Here is a 310-nt window from a genome sequence, read left to right as displayed (position 1 = left end):
CGAACAATGTCGGAGATACTCTACATAAATCGCCAATCAAATGGTCTCAACATTCAAACTGACACTGAGGCATTAAATTATGGTTACATAGAAATTCTCAACAAGTTATAATATGTTTATTTTTATAATTGACCGACAGGCTTCTGTTATGATGCCATATCTCTTTTTGTTTTAACGGTTACTATGTGACCAACGTCGGAACAAACACGACAGTCTTTTTTTGATCTTAAATTATTTTTAATCGCACATTGATAATCGTGAATCTTAAATTTGTTTAATGGATTGACGATGTTTGGATTCGCGTGTGATC

The sequence above is a fragment of the Trachymyrmex cornetzi genome, unplaced genomic scaffold (assembly GCF_001594075.2).
Source record: "Trachymyrmex cornetzi isolate Tcor2-1 unplaced genomic scaffold, Tcor1.1 scaffold1652, whole genome shotgun sequence".
Lineage (NCBI taxonomy): Eukaryota > Metazoa > Arthropoda > Insecta > Hymenoptera > Formicidae > Trachymyrmex > Trachymyrmex cornetzi.
Note: the sequence above shows the minus strand (reverse complement) of the source record.